Source organism: Leguminivora glycinivorella, unplaced genomic scaffold (genome assembly GCF_023078275.1).
Source record: "Leguminivora glycinivorella isolate SPB_JAAS2020 unplaced genomic scaffold, LegGlyc_1.1 Scaffold10, whole genome shotgun sequence".
In the NCBI taxonomy this organism is placed as follows: domain Eukaryota; kingdom Metazoa; phylum Arthropoda; class Insecta; order Lepidoptera; family Tortricidae; genus Leguminivora; species Leguminivora glycinivorella.
The window spans coordinates 575,078-584,232 of record NW_025952835.1 but is presented as its reverse complement, the minus strand read 5'-3'; positions in this window follow the sequence as shown (position 1 = coordinate 584,232).

Below are 9,155 nucleotides of genomic sequence, written 5' to 3'. Positions count from 1 at the left end.
TAGTGGGAATTATCTCAGGATGTAGGTTGTACCTATTATTGTGTATTTCAATATCTTCTTATCTGTATGACCTTCCTATGTCTGTTTTTTCCCCAATAAAGAAAATAAAATAAATAAAACACGGGGACACGCGACAGAACCAGTATATTCTTAGAAATAAATATTCTGATTATATTGGCTTTCTCTTATTGCGCTTAGTTAAATAATGCTACGGATCAACTCACGGTAGGTATAACATTATACACTAGTCACCATTGGGCTTACCCCGAACGCTGAAGATCACACATATTACAATAGTTTATTCGTAATTATATCATAGAAAGATGCCCGCCATCTGTGAACTTCGGTGTTCGAAGTAGACCCCTTGAGATTTCAACTTAACCGGGCAACAACTTAAGAATATATTACGGCCATAAAACGCACGCAACGTACCGCTCCGCCGGATATCTCGAACGGCTCGATTTCTTCGAGTTTCGAGCCGCGGTGGCTCCGCCGTTTCCAAGGAATTCGATTTAATGCGAGATTCGATAATTTAATTGTAGAAAAACGGTTTGACGCACGAAGCGTGATGCGTGTAGAAATAAGTTGTTGTTCTGTCGATGTCGATGTAGCTTGTGTTGTGAAGAACTGACATTACATGGACATGTTAATAAGGGAAGGGGTTCATACGATACTACTGCCTAATCACTTGTTACTTAACTACATTTTTACGTGAAGAAAATACCAAGAACTTATCTGAAAAAGTATCTACGTACGTTTTACCCGTTCTTCAGGTTTCTCTTGTCCAAGAATCGTAAGTTTAAACCATCCGTAACCATCCACATTAAGCCGTACAATCATGGAAGAATACGAGTAGGTGCATTTCTTAATAAAAGCGACATCTCCATTGTAAATTCTCATACTTGAGATAAAGTTCATAAGAAGTTAATCGGATTATATCATAGCGTGATTGGCGTCGGGGTCGCGGGTCAAGCGCTTGCGTGCGCGCTTGAGAATTGAAAGTGAGTCTGTCTGTCTGATGTCGGGATTGTTGTAGTCAATTAGTGCTTTTATTTAGTTCCTGTACAGAAGAGTGCTAAAACACAGAGCTTTTAACAATAGTAACAATAGTGAAACTCATGAAAATTCGTTTCAGGCTATGACAATTTTTATCTAAGCAATTGAATTGCTATTTTAGTTGTATAAAATGATTCGTGTTATGGGTTGTTAAATCAATTTTATGATACGATATCAGTCATCTTTATTTGCATAAATAGGTCTCAAAGACATCATCATCACCATCAGCCCTTTATCGCCCACTGCCGAGCATAGGCCTCTCTTCTAGTGTCTATGCGACTTCTCCCGGTCCTGGGCTAGTCTCATCCAGTTGTGACCCGCTATGTTCCGGATGTCGTCGACACAAACTCAAAGATATATTCTCATAAAAGCTTCTAATTGGCATCTTAATTAAATGATACACATCAACTTCTATAAATACAACAGCAGTTATAATCATAAAATGATGTCAGTTTTAAGCCGAGTAATATTTTCGTAAAATCTTATCATTCCTAAGTTCCTAACGCATATTTTCTTTGATTACAGGAAGAGCTGGAGACCCTGCGAGCTAAACTGGATAAGGTGGAAAACGAACGCACACACTTCAAGAATGAAAACGAAAGGCTCGAAACAAAGGTTAGTACTTTTATTGTAGTCGAATATTTTTTAAACATGTATAATTTTCAAGTCAAACAAATTATTAATATGAGTAATTTGTGTGTCGTTCTTGGCCGAGTTTCCGATTTACGGTCACAGCCCAAAGTTTTATTATTATTAAGTAAACGTTCTGGAAAAGCACGAACAGCTTTCAGAGGACAAAATTACAGTAAACAAAGGAAGATTTGTATTTAGAAATAGAAAATTACGATTACAACCCAAAGTAAAACAAAAATCCCATTTTGGAAAGTATCTAATTCATGCTATCGACCGTTCAACCGTGCATCTGATTGGGACGATTGGAAACAGTTGATTTAAGACAACATATAGCCTACCTAACATTTTGAAGTAACCGATCTCTTAGATCTAATGGAAAATTAAAAAATATATAATAATTTAAAAAAATAGAAAAATCATATCAAATCATGCGCACAAGGCATCTGAGGGAATCAGTTCTCTACAGCACAACATAAACTTCAATGCAAACTAAGAATACGTTTCAAATTAATTAAGTACCAACCACATCTAAACCCAATAAGAATCCTGTTTTGAAACAGGGTAGTAAACTATGTCCAATTTATCATTATGTTTTTACGTCGCCGAGCCGGTGTCCAAACCGGGTGCTTTAATTGCGGCGCCCAGGGCCGCTCACACGCTGCAAAAAGACAAAAGGAGGCTGGCCTGACCGGACCTGGAACCAGGATCATAAACAACAGTATCCCGATAAATAAATATCACTACACTAGCGACTTTGTAAGCTCTGTTGGAGAAAAAAAAAACATGGTATGATGGAAGTGATGGATGGTTCTAAAACAATCCACGCTACAAAAGACAGAGTTGTATTAAAAGGACCAGAAGCAAGGATCATAAACAACAATATACCGCTAAATAAATGTAAGTAGGTAGTGACATTGTAAGTTGTCTTGGGGAACCTATGGTATGACGGAAATGATAAATGGTTCTAAAAAACTCTACGCTCCAAAAAGATATAAGGGAACTAAGCCAATGTGACAATCACTTGCGTCTTGATAACGAAACGGTTTGTATTTCGCTATACGGAAGATGGTGACAAACTTAAACATGATGGTGACAATTGAGTTTCGTTCGCTACGGAGCGCAAGCAAGTGTGACCTTGACTCGGAACAATATCCCAAATAAATAAATATAAAACTCGTGACTTTGTAAGCTCCCTTGGTGAATCCCCATGGTATGATGACGTTCATGAATCCGTCTGAAAATATCCAAGTATTGAGGGATTTCACCATTTATTTCATCGGCGTGGGCGTAGGTATTTAAATTTTAGGATGTTTTAAAAGTGCAGTTTTATTTTCCCGGAGCATTTCTGAATAGCGAAGCAAATATTGATAACAAATGCGTAAACATTGTTTTAGATTCGTCGTCGGAAGGCACCGAAAATTAACTACAATTTCCCAACAATTATCTTGAATACTTTCCACTCATTTCGCCTTCATCAGTAGTTACATATTCACGCACAGCAGCACGTATGCTAATAGTAACATCAACAGCAATGTCTCTCATCACAAAAAAACCGCTAGAATACATAAATGTTTGTTTTCTCTCACGGTAGCGCCTGTCAACGGCTCAGCTGCGTAAAAAAATGTCATTCATGTTCCATAGAACGGTTCTGCCAAGGTTTTTGCACCATGACTAATATCTACGAGGTTCCCTAAGATGGCGACATCATCTTGTTTATTAATTTTAAATTGGCCTTGCGGTATTGATTACCTCGGATTTAGCAATTTTATGCCGGGCGATTATGCGTTGACCAATAAATAGTTTAGTTTTGGCCTAATTAGGCCGTTATCACATTATCCGATCCGATATCTAATAAGATTTACTGTGTATAACTAATCAACATTTTATAATAGAGGCAATCAACACACTAATATCCTGCAATAAAATAAATACACATTTATGTAATAACAGCAAATGCGGATCTCAAAACACCTTTCCATTTTCATTACGCTCGCCGTTCCATCACGTACACAATCGATACAATCGAAAGTGCCTTAAAAATCACAATACATAATTCAATTCCAATAGCTTATCGCCTAGATTCTGAGATTGCCCTATCACAATGAAACAAAGGGCACTAAGTATATCAAGCCTGATATTCATTCATGAGGAACGGACGCCTACATGAGCTAGTGATGGTTGGGATTCAAGTCTCGAGTCCTTAAAGTCGACTGTTTGAGACGACTGTCTAATCTTCTAAGATTAAAAACTTCATTGGAAATATCTTATTTTCTTTATCACTATTACAGTGTTCTGGTAAAACGTACAAACTTGCTGTCGCAGGCTTTATTCAGAGTTTCCAACCATTTTCAGTGTTGTTAAAAAAAAGACGCCATAAAAGACCCTACTTGAGATTTTAAAAGACTCGAAAGTAAAAACATCACTGACTGTGCCACGTTCGCTGTCTTTGAGACGTTGGCTTTTGCATGGCGGTGGTTTACTCCTACTTAGAACTGTTCCTTCTACGTCTCCTAAGGATCTAGTAATTCGAGAGCTGCGTTGTTTAAGAGAGACTCGAGAAAAGACTCGACTCGGGACTTAAAAGGCTCGAGATTTTGTGTAATAATCGTAGGTATATACGAGTCGAGGTTTTTTAGACTCAAGACTCGAGTTTACTCCAACACTAACATGTCACAGTTGCTCTCCTTGAGACGTTGGGTTTGCACTGTCAGTGGTTTCGTAGTTACTACCTAGAACAGTTCCTTTTGCGTTTCTTGATATAATATAGTGATAATGTGAGTTTTAATCGTGTTTTATGAAATGCACGTAAGTGATTTTACTTATTTACAACACGGGCCAGATTTCATAAGAAGAGAAAAAAGATAATTTAGGGGTCACTAAGCCCGGGTTTGTCAATCATTACACTATCAATATTAATGTCACTACTTCTACTATGTGAAGTTTGACTTTTTTCAATGTTTTGATTGTTGTAAAAACTAGGAACTCAAAATAGATAATCATTTAAAATGTGAAATGCTCCTAACTATTAAGCGTAAACTGCAAAAATACTGGCAAATAGACTTGCATGCAAGTTTTTTGAACGCGGCTGGCATGCCAGCTGTGCAAGGTACAGACATATGTAATTTTGACTTTAATTTAAATTTTTATTCAATTATTCTTGACATGATCAACTGTGAGTGTGTACGGGAAAACGTCCCACTTTGTCGAATGCTATAAAGCCGCTTTGTCAGTTTATTCATATAAAGATACAAGTAAATCTCGCCTTAATGGTAACCGACAAAGTGGGACGTTTTACTAAACAGACTCACAAATTCCGTCGTAATAATGTTAATATCCAGAGAGGATAACAACGCCTATATTTGTATGAAACGCAGATTTCTCGTAGATTTACATAGTCGTCTCAAAGACTTGTCAATGTACTGAAAGTCCAATAAATTGCACGTTAGTGACATTGACTTATTACTTCGATAAGCTATTTAATTTGTAGTCATAAATCTTTAGCAATCATTAGTGTCAGTTTAATCACCATTCGTTTCTGACCAAACATTGCTAATTGACAAGAATTTCATAATTAGACACGATATTCACAACCGGCCTTTGTAGTTTCGGCAGTGACCCTGATTACGAAGGTAAAAGTCCTGGTTTCGAATCCCGGGAAGTACCTTAGTAGCTTAGTACAGTCAACAATACAGCTGTGAATACATAGAAAGTACCAAAAATGTATATACACAACACACCTTAATGTACAGGCAATAAAGTTTTGTATACATATTTTTTGGCACTTTGTATTCACAACTGTGTTGGCTGTACATATTAAATTGTAGTAGGTTCAATTTTATAAACTGCAAGTATCTCAAACCTGGTATAAACCTGTAACTTTCTTTATTTTATTCTTTCTTTCCTACCACGTTATGCATGATATAGGCCTAGCCTAGTGAGGGGAGTCCTGTAATGTAAGTAATTAAGGTATGCACATAATTTCAAAAGTATGCATTTCCTCTGTTTTTTTTTGAAATAAATTATTCAAAACATAGAAAACATAAAAAACATCAAAAACGTCCATGACTCAGGAACAACCTGGCCTCTGGTGTTTCGGGTGTCCATGGGCGGCGGTGATCGCTTACCATCAGGCGACCTGTCTGCTCGTTTGCCTCCTATCCCATAAAAAAAAAAAAAACCATAAGTGCCTCTCTCACAAATAAGGACTCTTACCGGGATTCGGACCCAAGACCATCGGCTTAGCATTGCTTGCTTGCTTTTATTTCTGAGTTAATCCCGCAAAAATTGCTCAGTATCACCTCAAATTATTTCACCCCGTAAATGATTGCAGGTGAGAAAATAAACAGTTAAACACCCTGGATAACAGTTATTTTTTTATTCGACTAACGGTGTCTAAGTGTATACCTACGTGAGTTCCTTGACCTAGCTAGACAAAAATACTGAACTGTGCTTACATAATGGCACTGAAGAAATTATCTCATTCTTCATTAGAAAAACATCTCAGTCTCAGTCTATGACTCACGTTCTCCAGTCGGTGAAGACAATTCGAACGTAAATATCTAAACGATCTCATATTGTTCTAATTTTCCTGTGCGTCTCACTCGTGGAAACACAAACGAAAAAGTACAAGTGAAATGCATTATGCGCATTGATAACAAACAGACATCATTCAGTATAGAAATGTATGATCTAATAGACTTCAAGGACACAAACACTAATTAAAGACGTGTGTAACTTTCTATTGATATACCTACATAGTTTTTTTATGAGATAGGAAGCAAATCCGTAGCGATTACCCATGGACACCAAATATATATGCACCCTGTTTTTATTGAATTCCGTTAACTTTAAGGGAAGGTTCTTTAGATCAAATACAGTTAATTTCTCTAAGAAGCTAGCATCGACTCTTACGGTTATCAAGTTATTAAAAAAATAAAGATAATTACCTACTGAACACGTGTGTGACAGCCTTTACCAATGCCTAATGTTATTTGTTTTGACATGTGTCGTCAATCACTTGACACTAACTTGAATGTTATTCTTAAGGGTCTATCACACAATTTTTTTTGCGAACTTAACTAAAAGTGATATACAGGATGGTTCCTGCTAATGAACGAATACGAGCTACGTGTCGAATTTAACGGAAAACAAAAAAAACACGGTATGTAAAGTTAAATATGTATAAACTCTTTGCACGTTTTCAGTTATTATGACTTCCCGAATATTGGTAGATAGCTTGTTCGCAATTTTTCGGTCACTGAGTTTTCACATAATTAGACTAGTCCAAATTCTTATTACGTCATGTGTCAAACAGCGTGCTGTTATGAAAACCAAAATAAATAAACAAATGCATAATACACGATTACCGACCAAAATATTCGAACTGTCAGTTCTCTAAAGATTTAACGTCGTCGGTTTCTTTAACTAAACGATTTTTAACCCTATTTAATTAAATTACCACGGTTTCGCATTTTCCGGCAACTGAGTTTTAGGGTCACGTCAGACGGTCAGTAAAACTGATGAGTTTAATAACACGTTAAATCATTTTCGCTTTGAGCGTCAGAGCTGTGCGCTTGACATGCATGTCCCAATTCACTTGATTTAGGTTTTCTAAAAATATAAAGTTTCACAAGTATTCCTTAGTTACTTTGTATTACTTAAAGAGATCATTATTAATCAGCCTTGGCAATTTTAATGACACTCATTTTTAACCAGGGTACTAATTATTTTATTAAATATATTAACCGCATAAGCTGAGACGGGTTTTATATATCCCTGGCTTAGCCACTGGTGGACAGACGCTTTTTTCTATTCTATTTCAATTTATGTTTTAAGTTTAGTGAATTACGTAAATGCAATGAAATTTGTGAGATAATTATGAATGCGAATTAGGGATCATCCACATATTACGTCACACCAAATTTCAGGTTTTTGGACCCCTCCCCCCCCTCCTATGTCACGCTTTTTTGTATCCCTTTAACAGGGATTGTCACATTTAGTATGACCCCCCCCCTCCCCCTTACACTGTGACGTAATATATGGAATATACTGTATACTTTTTTTTTTTTGCATTTTGCCTAATGTATTTTATTAATAAATTGCAAATGTATAATTAGAAAGTATAATTTCCTTGATACTTTCGATGCGAGTGCGTGTGAAAATGATTAATCTTAATAAGCATTGTCTTGTCGCAATCAATCTTACTTGTGGAGTCACGTGAAGCTTAATCCAAATTGAACGTTAAGACAAATATGATTTATAATCTTAAGATATTTGGACTCAAAAAAGATTAACTGAGCTGTTTAACAGACACTAGGCTTAAAAATTGACAGTCTTATGTGTTTTATACTTATTTCCAACATTTTGAATATCATAACGACGGAAAAATACTACTAAAACTAATGAATCTTCTCACAAAACTTTGACATATCGAAACACATTTGACACACGGACATTTTAGAATATGTATTTGTATGTTTATTTGATACCTATTATTCCTGGGAGAAAGAAAATGTCATTAACTTGCACATTTATCACTTATTTCCTATCAATAATAATGTCATTACTCATGACATAACATCGTCAGTTTTATTGATAGCGTCCAGCCCGCTGTATACCTATATAATGATCGAATGTGCAATAGAAAGCACAGACATCCAATCGATGCGAGCCTGCACATTGCGTCAACTGGATGCATTGGCAGACGTCGCTGCTATTTATTTCTTATTGGAACACTTTAAATTAGACCGCCACATGCGCTTTAAAGCTTTATTCATATAATACTAGATTTTGCCCGCGACAGCTCACGTTAAAATTAGAAAGAGACAAAAAGTAGCCTATGTCACTCTCCATCCTTTCAACTTAAAAAATCACGTCAATTCGTCGCTCCGTTTTGCCGTGAAAGACTGACAAATAAACAGACACACATACTTTCCCATTTATAATAACTAGCTTTTGCCCGCGGCTTCGCTCGCGTTAAATTCGGTAACTGCGCGTCGCTGTGGTGTAAATGGGGGTGGCGCGAGTCATCGGAATGCCAATGTGGCGACCCGGATCAGACAGTACACCACATTGTCTTTGAGTGCCCCATCACCAAATTTAGCGGAGAATTGGCAGATCTTAAGACCTTGTCGACGACTGCAATCGAGTATCTGCAGTCTGACTTTTTAAACATTTAAAAGTAGAGAAACGATATATGCCATACGATAAATAAATAATTCGAAAATTGCGCATTGCTCCATACAAAATTCCACCCCCCATTTTCGGGAAGTAGGGGGTTAATAAGATACAAAAAGTAGCCTATGAAACTCTCCATCCCTCCAACTAGGTATCTCCACTTAAAAAATCACGTCAATTCGTCGCTCCGTTTTGCCGTGAAAGAGGGACAAACAAACAGACACACACACTTTCCCATTTATAATATTAGTATGGATAGTATATAGGATCTTTTGAAATGTCTGCGTCGG